This window comes from Pogona vitticeps, chromosome 9 (genome assembly GCF_051106095.1).
Source record: "Pogona vitticeps strain Pit_001003342236 chromosome 9, PviZW2.1, whole genome shotgun sequence".
Classification (NCBI taxonomy): domain Eukaryota; kingdom Metazoa; phylum Chordata; class Lepidosauria; order Squamata; family Agamidae; genus Pogona; species Pogona vitticeps.
In genome coordinates this window covers 9313804-9327211 of record NC_135791.1, presented here as the reverse complement: position 1 = coordinate 9327211, position 13408 = coordinate 9313804, and the positions used below count along the sequence as shown (strand labels likewise).

Genomic DNA, 13408 nt, shown 5'->3' with positions numbered 1-13408 from the left:
TACCAAGTTCCCATTATTCAGTGAGTCTGCTCCTGTAGAGTCTAAGAACTGGATTTAGATCACTATTATTGCAAGAAGGAATGAAGAAGAGGAGGAGGAGGAGGAGGAGGAGGAACTGCAGGGTTGGAAGGGACCCTCTGGATCATCATGCCCAGACCCTGCCAGGGAGGCACAGAACATACTCCCAACCTCTGGCTCCACAGCCAGAGACCTAAACCACTGCGCATATGACTGGTAATGAGCTCCTTCCACTCCCTGCCACCCAATCCCACCAAAAAGCTCTGCAGCCCCATCACTGAAATGCTATACATATAGCATCTATTGTATATATTTTTGTTTGTTATGTGCCATCACATTCTTTATAGAGACGCAAATAGGATTTTCAAAGGATGCGAGCTATTTAAGGAGTGGTTTTACGGGACTTGCTAGGGACGTGGTGGCGCTGCGGGCTAAACCGCAGAAGCCTGTGCTGCAGGGTCAGGAGACCAAGCAGTCATAAGATCGAATCCACGCGACGCAGTGAGCGCCCGTTGCCTGTCCCAGCTCCCGCCAACCTAGCGGTTCAAAAGCATGTAAATGCAAGTAGATAAATAGGGACCACTTCGGTGGGAAGGTAACAGCGTTCCGTGTCTAAGTCGCACTGGCCATGTGACCACGGAAGATTGTCTTTGGACAAAACGCTGGCTCTATGGCTTGGAAACGGGGATGAGCACCGCCCCCTGGAGTCGAACACAACTGGACAAAAATTGTCAAGGGGAACCTTTACCTTTACCAGTGCTACCCCTCAGTAGGTTTCCATGGACAGGTGGAAAATCTAGGTCTTCTGAGTCCTACTCCAGCACTCTGTCCATTATTATACTCTATCTACCGTGTACTACCCTGCTATTCTTGCTAGATGGTGTTTCCTGACTCAGACCAGTCTGACTCCCACCCAGTGGTGACCACAAACAGCCACTTAGTCTTCCTTCACCTTTCCTGGACTTGCTCCTCCTGCTTCTTCACGCCACCTTAGGAGGTGAACAGACAAGGCATCATCTGAGTCCGAGCCTTAATTTGCCATCCTGAAACACAGCAGCTCCTTCTGTTAGCAGAAAGGCCGGTTGGGAAGTGGAGTGGAAGGAGCCAAGCCCCAGAATAGGCGGTGACTCACCCTGCTGGCTCGGGGAACGGCCACTCTCTCTGCGGTTATGGATGAGAAATTACAAGGCCAGATCAATCGCTCTCCTTTCAGGCCCCTGCCTGTTTTGCTCTTTCCACGGAAAGAGCTGGAACGAGCAGGGACCAGATGCGCCCAGCCTGCGAGGCGACCTCCATTCTCCTTTCCGTGTATGTAACTGGGCAGGAGTGGGCAAATTCTTTACTTTACACGAGTGCTGTAACCCCAGCCATTTGTGCCAAGCATGCATACACTCGGCCCCAGAGGTGGTGGTGGGGAGGGTCGGGTCGTAGAGGCCCACAGCAGAGGGTAGAAAGCTGAGAGGCAAAGGGCGATGGGGTAGGCGACACCGGCTCCTTCTGCACTGCCTCCCCCTTCAGCCTGCCCGCCCAGCCACAGTCAGCTGCCCACCTGTTTTACATTAAGAGCTCTGGACTTCACCCTTCCTGGGGTGTTAGCCAGGGGTACTTCTGCCTCTGCTACAGCATTCCAGCAGAGACCACACAAGAGAAGGGAAAGATGCTGGGGGTGGGCGGGTGGGAATCCGAGAGAGCAGAAGCACAGGAAGGGAGGCTATGCACAGTAAACAAGATTGCAAGGGAGCTACGGATTGGCAAGAGCAGAGCAGGATAAACTCTCTCTCTCTCTCTCTCTCTCTCTCTCTCTCTCTCTCTCTCTCTCTGTGTGTGTGTGTGTGTGTGTGTGTGTGTGTGTGTGTGTGTGTGTGTGTGTGTTTGACACACACACAGAGAGAGAGAGACACAGAGAGAGCATGTGAGAGTGAGGGAGAAAGATTGCAGTCACCTCTCCTTGCTACCTCCTGACCCCTGAAGCCTTGGAAAGATAACAGCCCCCAAAGAGTGCTGACTTGCCTTTCAGAAATCCAATATCCTCGCCTGGTGAACTAATCGACTACCTGGGCTCACAATAACCACCCTGCAAAAGGATTAATCCTGGCGCTGAAAATCTTTAATTAGTTTAACAGTTTCAGGCTCCGCAGAGGCAGCAAATGGCAGACACCGGCGCCCCGGTCTACCCTTCCCTTGCCTCCTCCGCCTCTCGCTCTCTCTTTCTCTGTGTCTCTCCCCCCCCCCCCATGGTAACACAAGATCGGGACCTCCTGGGAGGCAGAGCCTTCATCCCTGATTGAGATGGGAGGAAGAAGCAAGAATTTCTCATTCCAGATGGGAATGACGCTGGGGAGGCTGGGGAAGGGCAGAATCCTGTTTTTCTCTCAACTTTAATCATCGTCGTCATTGTCATCACAATCATCACCGTCATCATTATCGTTATTATCCTCTACCTCATCATTATTATCCTTTACAGTGGTAACTGCAGTCCAGAGGAGGAAGATGGGTTAAGAAATCTCCGTCTGCTGCCAATAGTGAGAACAGCAGGCGAGCCCAGAAGGGGGTGGCCACTTCTGGCTCCAGCTAGCCAAGGCCTCTTGTGTATTGCACAATTACACAGTGGATCTGGTACTGCATGTAGAATCCAGCACACTGGGGTACTTGGTTTTCTCTTTAAAAGATGCTGGTTTCTAGTCCTTATGAAACAAAGATTTTTAAAGGAGGGAAACAAAAAATGACAGAAGGACTGACCAGAATTTCTACATCCAGATTCTCAGGCGTGTGTCTGACCTCCTGTCTCTTTATTTTCAGGATGGGATAAGGATTTTCAACACGACCCTCAGCACTGTGAGGGATCCCTATGCCTCCCTGGGAGCAATGAAGGAACAAGATAGACACACGGTACAGAGCACCATGCAAATTCTAAAACACGGATTCTAGCATGGATCACTGTCAAGCCTTGACTTGATTAAAGCTTGAAAGTAAAATGCTATTTTGGAATGCATTACTTTGGATCCCCTTCTTTGTTTCCGAACTACACCCCTCCCTCCCTGGAAAATGAAAGAGATTTGCATGTCACCTGTTTGGGACTGTCCCCCTGAGAATGCCATTTCTTTCTTTTCTCCAAAACATTTCCTTTCCTTTTAAAACACAAAATATATGCTGTGTGAAATACACACAAACGTTTCTCATTGACTGCAATACCAGCTTCCAGGAAGGGCTAGCTCTGTATTTTACCCTAGGATGCCATATATAGGATTGGCATTACTGTGCTTTTATGCAAGGTGGGGCAGGGGAAGGGGGAGGACAATACGTTGCGTTTTTCCACTATTGTGCCACGTCTGGGACTTACGTCTGGGAATCAGCTCCATCTAATCCAGAGACTAAAGATTTCCTTACTATATGCTTGACAGTACTGCTCCCTCTCACTGTAGCCTCTCTCTAACATTACATGGTGGTAGTGGTGAGTCCATTAGTCCAGTGGTTCTTAACCTTTGTTACTCGGATGCTTTTGAACTGCAACTCCCAGAAACCCCAGTCAGGACAGCTGGTGGTGAAGGCTTCTGGGAGTTGCAGTCCAAAACTCCTGAGTAACCCAAGGTTAAGAACCAGTGCATTAGTCCATTCCAGTCCAGCCAGCATTACTTATCTACCAAGTTGCTCCCTCCTGCAGCTGATTCATGGATCAACAAAGAGATGTAGAGGCCACAAGGAAAGCACTCTGTTTTTTCCCTGTCTTCAAGATCAGTGGCCCCCAACCTTGGGCCTCCAGATGTTCTTGGACTTCAGCTCCCAGAAATCCTGGCCAGCAGAGGTGATGTTGAAGGCTTCTGGGAGTTGCAGTCCAAGAACATCTGGAGGCCCAAGGTTGGAGACCACTGTTTAAGAGGAAGGAAAGCTGCAACACAGGCAGCTACAGTTCCAGAGTGAGCGACCAATACACAACAATAGCTCAGAAAAGGTAGATTTTGTGGCAAGTAAAGCTAGTCGCCAAAATTAGCCAAATGCCATTAGGCTGACTGAAGAAGAATGGGATGGAGTGGCTAGAGAGATGCCAAGAGGTTGAAGAGGCATCTCTGCCAGGAAGGGTGTGGGCAGCAGGGAGGAGCACATAAGCCAGCAAAGGGAAGGCAGAAAAGCAAGGAAATCTTGGGCTCAAGAATATGATAGGAAGAGGTTTCTAGACTAGAGATAATAGGGAGCAAAGGAAGATAATACAGCCAGAAAGCTTCGGCAAATAGATACCTATGTATAAATGTCTTAGCAGTAACAAGCAAATGAAGGAAGTTCATACCTAGATAACACTCTAGGCATACTGTCTCAGGAATGGCTAGATATAATGAACTGCATAGGGAGTTACGGGGAAAGCGCAGACAGGGTTGTACGGAAAACAGATCTTTGGTCCCAAGGAGATCAGCTTCCTCCCAGTTTGTAAACATCACATTCATAGCAGAGCCCTTCAGATGCACCTAATAACCAGAAGGCTGGAACACGTGTATTGTGCTGTTGTTGTTTTTTTACAACATGGAGTCGAATGGATTGTTTCCAATCGTGTGCTCAGAATCCTAAGAATGCAGCTGTCCCGTTTTCTTTTAAATCCAAGCTTTCCATCCCTCAGAGATACTGGGAGGTGTGCATGTGTGTGTGTGTGCGCATGTGTGTGTGCGTAAGAGAGAGAGAGAGAGAGAGAGAGAGAGAGAGAGAGAGAGAGGCACTGGCAGGAGAGCACGCTTTCCAGATGCTAAACAAAAATTGATTTCATCCTCAACACAGATTTTATCCTCAGATCTCAGAAGTGTGATAACCCCCATAGGAGAAGGGCAAGCAAGTTTTGCCTGAGGAGAATCACCATGCTGCTGTTTACAAGTTTGGTGGTGGGTGGGTGTTAATGGATCCCAGAGAGCACCACATGCCAGCTTTACACAGCAGGAGAACAAGCAGCCAGCAAGAGAGCAAAGCTTCAGTGAAAATTCTCGAAATGGTGGGCCAGTGTGATGCCGTGGCTAGTCTTTCAGCGTGCGTGTGTGTGGTGTGTGTGTGTGTGTGTGTGTGTGTGTGTGTGTGTGTGAGAGAGAGAGAGAGAGAGAGAGAGAGAGACATACTGACAGTCACAGATGAACGATTAATTATTAGGGTGTTCCATAACTTAAAAAAAAAAGACATATAATAAAGAAATTTGGGATTTTGAACAGCCAGTTGTGGGCTCCTTTTCAAAGTGCTGCTACTTTATCTCTGTCTCTTTTTCCCAATCTCCACCATTGTGTTCACAATCTTTCTCACTTCCCTTGCTTCCCATTTGTTCCCTTCTATTTCAGAAAAAGAGAGAGAGAAAGAGGGACGTGGTGGCACTTCGGACTAAACCACAGAAGCCGCTGTGCTGCAAGGTCAGAAGACCAGCTGTCGTAAGATCGAATCCACGCGATGGAATGAGCTCCTGTCGCTTGTCCCAGCTCCTGCCAATCTAGCAGTCTGAAAGCATGCAAATGCAAGTAAATAGGTACCACCTCAGTGGGAAGGTAAAACGGCATTCCCTAGTCACGCTGGCCGCGTCGCAACGCTGGCTCTACAGCTTGAAAACGGGATGAGCACCGCCCCCAGAGTCGGACACGACTGGACTAAGAATGTCAAGGGAACCTTTACCTTTACCTATTTCAGAAAAAGAGAGGGAGAGAAGGGGGCAGCTGAAATGTCGCATTTCAAATTGAGAGGGTGGGTAAGAAAGGGCCTAAAAACAAAAACAATGCTTTGAAATCACTGACCAAGAAACAGAAAGCACAACTTTTCAGTAAATGGGATCCAACATGAAGCTTATTTGCACAGCAACAAACCACAAAACAGAACGGTTGTCCACCAGGAGGACATTTCGTTGGGAGTCCCCTCAAGCGCCGTCATCTTTGACCAGAACATCTTGGCCTGGCCTAATACACCAATTCATGTCTAGATGCCTCCACTGACAGGAATTCATAAACAAAACCTCCAGATTTAATATGCTAACAATTACTGGCAAACAGCAGTAAGAGAAGGCTGACATCCTTGGGCAGAGTTAATGGACTTCCTATAAGCCTTTGCTTAATCACAGAGGATCACTGCAACAGTATCACTGGAGTTTCTACTGGTCCTTTTCCTGCAATTAGGGTTGAAAACAAAACTTGCTGTACTTTACAATCTCAATGAAAGGAGCAGTATTGCACCTCTTTGTCAGGAAAAAAAAGAAACACACCTCACCAAGAATTTGCACTTTTACAGGGCATTTCCAAGGGAAAAAGCATATGCTTAAAAGGCCAATGGGCGTAACAAACAAAACTAGCAAACCACAACCACAAATGTATTTAAAATTAGTGAAGAAATGTTGTGTGAATTATGTACAAATAAATGCACACGTTTGGTAAAATGCATTACTACCACATGCACATTTCAGCACAGAAAGAAAACACTAAATTTTGCACTCTAGTAAGAAAATGCAAGTCGATATGAAGAAACTCTATTAGATTGAAACGAAGAGCTTTTCATACCCCTAAGTACACCAGGTGGGACGTGGTGGTGCTGCAAGTTAAACCGCAGAAGCCTCTGTGCTGCAAGGTCAGAAGACCAGCAGTAGTAAGATCGAATCCACGCGACGGAGTGAGCTCCCGTCGCTTGTCCCAGCTCCCACCAACCTAGCGGTTCGAAAGCATGTAAACATGCGAGTAGATAAACAGGTACCACCACAGTGGGAAGGTAATGGCGTTCCGTGTCTAGTCACGCTGGCCACATGACCACGGAAATTGTCTTCAGACAAACACTGTCTCTATGGCTTAGAAACTGGGGATGAGCACCGCCCCCTAGAGTCAGACACAACTGAACTAAATGTCAAGGGGAACCTTTACCTTTTTACCTAACTACACCAGAGCTACCTGGATAACTCAGCGAGTTAAGCATCTGGATGCAGAGCTAGAGGTTGTGAGTTCAATTCTCTAATGTGTATCCCAGAAAAGCCAGTCTGCATGGCCTTGGGCAAGCTGGCACGCCTGCCCAGAAGAACAGAATGGTAAATCACTTCTGAGAACTATGAAGCCACACAGGACAATACATTCACATGATCAAACACAGTCTGTCTCAATAAAAGGTGGGGTGTGTGGAGGACTGTGAGGTGGGCAACCCGAGAAAGAAGGTATTTTAAAGTGGAGGTGAAGAACTTGTAGCCCTCAGGATGTTGTTGGTCTACAATCATCATCAACCTTGGGTGCTGGATACGCTGGTTGATGATGATGGGAACTGGAGTCCAACTGATACCTGGCAAGCCAAGGGTTCTCCATCCCTGTATTCAAGTGTGGTGGGACTAATTTAAATACAGTGGTGCCTCGCTTAATGATTGCCTCGCTTAACAAGGAAATCGCTGTACGATTAGGTTTTTGCGATCGCAAAACGATGGTTTAAATGGTTTTTTTCGTTTAACGATGATTGGTTCCCTGCTTCGGGAACCGATTTCTGCTTTGTGACGATCAGCAAAGAGCTGATCGTCGGGTTTCAAAATGGCCGCCGGCTGAAGACAATGCCCCCCCGCTGTTTTCTAGGACAGATTCCTCACTTTACAGGCACCAAAAATGGCCGCCATATGGAGGATCTTCACTGGACAAACAGGTATTCAGCCCATTGGAATGCAATGGGGGTTTTTATTTCGTTTGACAATGTTTTCACTCTACAGCGATTTCGCTGGAACGAATTAACATCGTCAAGCAAGGCACCACTGTATACCTCTTCTATCCTTGAATGCATTTTGAAATGAGGCCCAAAAAGGGGGGGGGCTTCAAAACATCTCCCATATGGGTTCTGCCTGTTTGCTGGGTACCCAAAAACAGACACCCTTAATTCTGAAACTATTTTCCAAACAATCTCCAGAAATAGCGCGCTGGCACTGATGTATGCAAGACAAGAGAATAAAAGCCCCTCTTAAGTCTTGGACCAATGAGGGAGGCTTTAAGAAGCCTCCGTGTAGGAGCATTGCTGTTCCTACTGCACACTTTTGACTCTTCTTATCAGTGTTCCTCTCATTCACTCTTTACTATTAGCTGGATTAACTCTTGTTTTGCATTTATAATTAGGAGAAAAAACAGATGGTAAGTGATTCATCTTAGGTAATGGGTCCATGAGAGTCCCCAAAGCTGCTGGGTTTCCTTTGCTGAAAAATCAATTTTTAAGTTGGTGTGGGTGCACTTCCCTCCCCCTTTCTCCGTTTAGAACTGCTACCTGGCAAACATAAATTTGGCATCTGTTTGGGGAGGCTCTCAAAAACAGGAACCACTGTTCTGTTTGACTAGTGACAGTGAAAGATGCACAGAGAGAGAAGGTGGTGATGGTGTTGGTGGAGGAGGAGGAGGAGGAGAGAAGCAGTGTGGGAGACACCATTCACAGCAAAAGAGGTAGATCTGGTTTAGGCACGGCAGTCGCTGATAAGAAGTCATTTTGACCCCAAGCTTCATTGACCATAATAAAATCCAAATGCAAAAATAGACAATACCTTTATAAATGACTAAAAAAATCATCACACAATGAATGAGTTTTTGTGGATTCATGACTGTAACAGGGTGAAGAGCTTATTCCTAAACTTAACGTCCAAAAGTACTGTATATGACAAAATCTTTTTATTTTATTTTATTTTATTTTTTTGCTAGGAAAGTTAGTCTTAGAGGTTAAGTCCAGCAGTTCCTGGCCATTCACTAGACTTTTCTCTCTTAGGAAGAGGTGAGGAGTCTGTTTTAGGGTTACAACTGAGGCAGCCAGTTCTACAAACAAAGAAGCACAGGGATGTATGCACACACACCTCTCCCCATTTGGCCTTCATGTGAAACAGATATGTTTCTAATTGGCCCGAAGGGGGGGGGCTGCGACACAGAAAACTTGAGTCCTCCATCTGAGAATTGGGGTGATAGTATAGTAAACTCACTAGGTTTAGCCCGCTGAGGTCAGACTAAAGCCAAAATGATATGCCTAGTGGTTGCAGTCCTGCTCTGCTGATGTTGAGAGTCCACGAATCCTCTTGTGGGTACAGGGGTGGCAGCTATTTCTCGGGACCCTCAAAGTTCTATTGACACAAAGGCCAGCCCTGTGGCCACAACACAATAAAATCCAAATGCAAAAATAGACAATGCTTTTCTAGACCACTAAAAAAAAATCATCGAAGCTACCAACATGAATTTGACCCAACTCCGGAAGGCAGTGGAAGACAGGAGGGCCTGGCATGCTCTGGTCCATGGGGGTCACGAAGAGTCGGACACGACTAAACGACTAAATAACAACAACAAAAAATCATCCCATTTGATTAAACACCACTTCATTGACATGTTGGAGTGTGACACTGTCTCAGTGTCATGTAACCACTTGCATCCTCAACTATATGCAAAAGAAGGCCTTTAGGGCAGTGGTCCCCAACCTTGGGCCTCCAGATGTTTTAAGACTTCCAGGAATCCTGGCTAGCAGAGATGGTGGTGAAAGCTTCTGGGAGTTGAAGTCCAAGGACATCTAGAGGCCCAAGTTTGGGGACCACTGCTTTAGGGGTCACTCCGTAACACGAAACAAGTCAGTACGATTACAACGGGTGTGGCGCCTGCATTTGAGACCTGAGGAGATCCAGATTCTAAGCCCTGCAAGTCACTGGATGCTTTTTTCAGCCCGGCCTGTTCTGCAGGCTTACAGTGAGAACAAAAGTAGGGAGAAAATGAGCCACCTGCATTGCCTTGCGCCGAACTGAGAAAAGGCAGAATGTATAAAACATTTACACATACAGGCAATTCATTTATAATTAGTGGGCTCGCCACTGAAAAAGAGGCTACCTATGGATCAGGGTTCTGCCCTTATGGGATAATCGCACACTACAGAGATACGGTTTGTCTGGAACCAAACGCATGATGAAAGAAGAATACAGCCAATTCAATAAACAGCCTGGCTTCTTACTCTGGAGCATTAAACAATTGCTGAACAATAAGTCTGAACCAGGGATTTTATTACAAAGTCTGCTAATATGTGCAAACTGGCATGAAGGGGGGGGGGAGCCGTTGAGTGCAGGGATTCCTCCCCCCAATCAGAGGGGGAAATTCAATTCTTCATGGGCCAAACTTTAGTGGTGGGTGGTGCTAAAGGCTGAGACCAAAAATACAGTACCAGCATACGCCAATATCCAAGCTGTAGGAGAAGCATTTCAAACTTACAAGGGTTGGGAAACAATGACTATGGGAGGAAGCCGTATGGGCCAACCTGGAAGATCAAGACCTGAGATTCTCCACCCCTGCTTTATCTTACAGCTCATCTACAGCTGAAATCCTGAATATAACTGCACCAACCTGCCCTTTGTTCTCTCTGTAGTCAAAATTTAGTTTTAGCACATGTACTGCCAGTCTCTCTCTCTCTTGCCTATGTTCTGCTTAGTATATTGAATACTGATGGCCATCACCACTACAGACATACGTCTGCGCTTTGGATGTCAAGTGGATTCACTCCGTTCCCAATAACAGAATATAAAGCCAAATATTTCCTCCACGTATCCCTAATAAATCTACAATTTAAAGGAGAGGTACGCATCCATCTCTGATTTAGAAATCAGTACATTTTAATGTACAGGAGTTAGATACTGGTTTAAACTTGTTGTGAGCCACCAAAAGAGTCTGTATCCTGCAAGATGGTATATAAATGGCTATACGAAATAAAACCACAACCGCCAAAACAATGAAAACACTGTCTTTTTGGAGTTGAGATTGAAATTGCATCTGAGATTGGCTGGAAACAGGAACTGAATCTGTTCTCATCATTCCACAGTACAGGATACATAATAATGGGCTCAAGCTACAGGAAGCCAGATTTAGGCTGAATATCAGGAAAAACCTCTTAACTGTTAGAGCAGTACGACAATGGAATCAATTACCTCGGGAAGTGATGAGCGCTCCAAAGCTGGAGGCATTCAAATTGGACAACTGTTTGTCAGATATGCTTTGATTCGATTCCTGCTTCCAGCAGGGGTTTGGAATCGATGGCCTTATACACCTCTTCCAACGTAATTATTCTATGATTCTAGGATGCTATGATTTGCACATAACCCTTGGGTTCCTGAAAGTGAAGGATGGTAGTAGTGGAGAAACCAAACACACACACACACACACACACACACACACACACTTATACAGTGGTGCCTCGCAAGACGAAAGTACAGTGGTGCCTCGCAAGACGTACGCCTCGCGGGACGAAAAACCTGCAAGACAAATGGTTTTTGCGATCGCTGTGGTGCCTTGCAAGATGGCTTCTTCTATGGCCGTGCTTCGCAAGACGAATGGTTTTCACAAGACCAATGCCTCGCAAGACAAATGAATTATTTTCGTCTTGTGAGGTTTCCATAGGAATGCATCGCAATGCATTCCTATGGAAAACCGCTTTTCGCAAGACGAAAATTTCGCAGAACAGCGCTATTCACTGAATGAATTACTTTTGCCTTGCGAGGCACTGTCTTGCGAAGGAACCTCGAAGAAAAAAATAATTCATTCGTCTTGCGAGGCACTGGTCTTGGGGAAAACATTCATCTTGCGAAGCATGGCCATAGAAGAAGCTGTCTTAAGAGGCACAACAGGGATCGCAAAAACCATTTGTCTTATGGGTTTTTCGTCCCGTGAGGCATTTGTCTTGCGAGGCACCACTGTATATACCCAGTGAAATCATGAGACTGGTATGAGATGTACATCTCTGTTTTCTCTAAAGGCTTTGCTTAACACTACCAATCTATTCCATGTAGACACAATGCATGCATGCGATTGCACATGCGAGCACACATACACACAGCATGCACGCGGGTTTTTCTGCAATATTCTTTTGGTACCCTGGTCACCTTCCGGGAGAATGCGCACGGGGGGGGGGGGGGGGAGGAAGGAACAGAGGGGAGGTGGTTGTGAAATCAGCCGACAGATGGGCTGCTTAAACAGCGCACCTCGGCCGGCTCAAACCAAAAAGCTGCAGTTCATAAAAGAGCTAGCAGGGAGACTGGCTAAATTTAGCTGCCTTCCAGTGCCAGCTTTGTCCCCTCCCCACAACCTTGCGGGGGGGGGGGCTGTGCTTCTCTCTTCCAGCAGATCCTTGTCCCGTCATGCTTTGCACCGACTTCCTCTAGAGAATGCCACGTTGATGGCTAAGCCTGTTCTCCTTGCCTCTGCTGGGGACGTCCCTGCTTCTTGTTTTGTTTTCTCTTCCTCCCCCCCCCCCCGCCTTCAGGGACCCAGCCTTCCCTGGGATGGTTCTGTTTCTCTTCTCCTTCTCTGCCACCAAACACCTAGTTGCTAATGGACCTGACGCAAATGCCACAGCTCCCTCAGGCCAGGATTCCTGGCCCGGTCTGCACCAGGGCTCTACAAAAAGCAACTTGCCATTTCTCTGCACGAGGGACGGCCAGCTTCTCTCACCCCAAAGCCCCCCCTGGCTGCCAAAACCTTGAAAATCCAAGGCTGCAGAGAATGGTTTGTTTGCTTATCCACACCCCCAGCATTGAAGCTGGCTTGAAAAGAGAGGGCTTTGCTTAACGAGTGTATGTTCATCCAGGTTTTTGTCTGTCATAAAAGAGGAGGTTTGCATTATCCTAAGCCTCCCGGAAAAAAAAAACACCTTAAGAAAAATCAGCATGGAAAGAAAAGTATTTTTCAAAGCAAAGCACCTCTCAAATTAAAAAACAAAAACAAAAAAAACACCTCCTTAAAAATAATGTATTTCTCTAGTTCAACCTTTTCTTTGTTTCCTAATGCGTTAGACTACAGGCCCTATCATGAGCTATGGAAGATTGAAATAGCAGTCCAAGAAACTAGAAGGAACCAGTCTCTTTCTCTCTGTGTATGTGTGTGTGTGTTTGTGTATACACACACTTTCAGCCCCATTTGCCTGGACTGTGCCACCAATGTATTGGGCAATCCATCCACAGCAACAGAGGTATAGATAGCTGCTTTATACCAGATTCGGCTTTCTGTCCCGACTTGTCCAGTACTGGCCACTCTCACTGTCCATGGCTGTTCCATGATCTCAAACCTTTCTCACTGAGTCTACAAATAACATGAATTCAAGAACTGAGTCAATGTTCCCTGCAAATTCTGAGCGCCACTGGAGTTTGTCAGGGCATCCTGACACAGGCCAAAGGGCCATCCTGAATGCAGCGTCTCTTGAGCAGCAACTCTTGAGGTGGAGATTCTCTTGGCATCCAGATGTTTGGACTACAACTCCCAGAGTCCCTGGCCACTGGCGTTGGAAGCCCCCAAACCTCTGGAAGGCCGAGCACTTTTCTTTAACTTGGGCCAGTTACACACACACACACACACAGAGAGAGAGAGAGAGAGAGAGAGAGAGAGAGAGAGAGAGAGAGAGAGAGAGAGAGAGAGAGAGAGAGAGAGAGAGAGAGAGAGTCCTT

General features: G+C 46.7%; 1 protein-coding gene and 1 long non-coding RNA gene across 4 annotated transcripts in view; one reads left to right on the top strand and one right to left on the bottom strand.

Annotated features, from left to right (window-relative positions):
• The window catches only part of AHDC1 (AT-hook DNA binding motif containing 1), a 218041-nt gene that overhangs the window by 47456 nt on the left and 157177 nt on the right, over positions 1-13408 (bottom strand). The gene's annotated exons all lie outside the window — the stretch shown is intronic.
• On the top strand, positions 1230-2995 carry LOC144584273 (uncharacterized). Its single transcript, XR_013538411.1, has 3 exons — positions 1230-1326; positions 2483-2663; positions 2818-2995. It is a non-coding gene; the product is annotated as an uncharacterized LOC144584273 (long non-coding RNA).